Genomic DNA, 346 nt, shown 5'->3' with positions numbered 1-346 from the left:
ATATTCCTTGATCATTGAATTTACAGGGCACGATATGAAACTCGAACTTGAAATATTTATTATTAAAATAATCATTACAACTTTAATAATTGTCATCTTAAACATTATCATTAAGAGAAATAAGTTTTAATGAAAAATTTCATTCGTCTAAACAATAACATGAACAGACTGCAACAAGCTGCTTTTATGTACCCCACAAATATATGCCTTATATTTGCAAAACATTTCTAAACCAGTGTGTTTTTGAATGTTGTTACTAACCAGAATAAAACTTTCGTAATTAGCATTACTACTAATTAAAATATCAATAGTATATTTGTTTTGAAATGAACGAGCAGTACGTAGT

The sequence above is a fragment of the Penaeus monodon genome, chromosome 15 (genome assembly GCF_015228065.2).
Source record: "Penaeus monodon isolate SGIC_2016 chromosome 15, NSTDA_Pmon_1, whole genome shotgun sequence".
NCBI lineage: Eukaryota > Metazoa > Arthropoda > Malacostraca > Decapoda > Penaeidae > Penaeus > Penaeus monodon.
The sequence above is the reverse complement of the archived record's forward strand: the minus strand, read 5'-3'. Positions refer to the sequence as shown.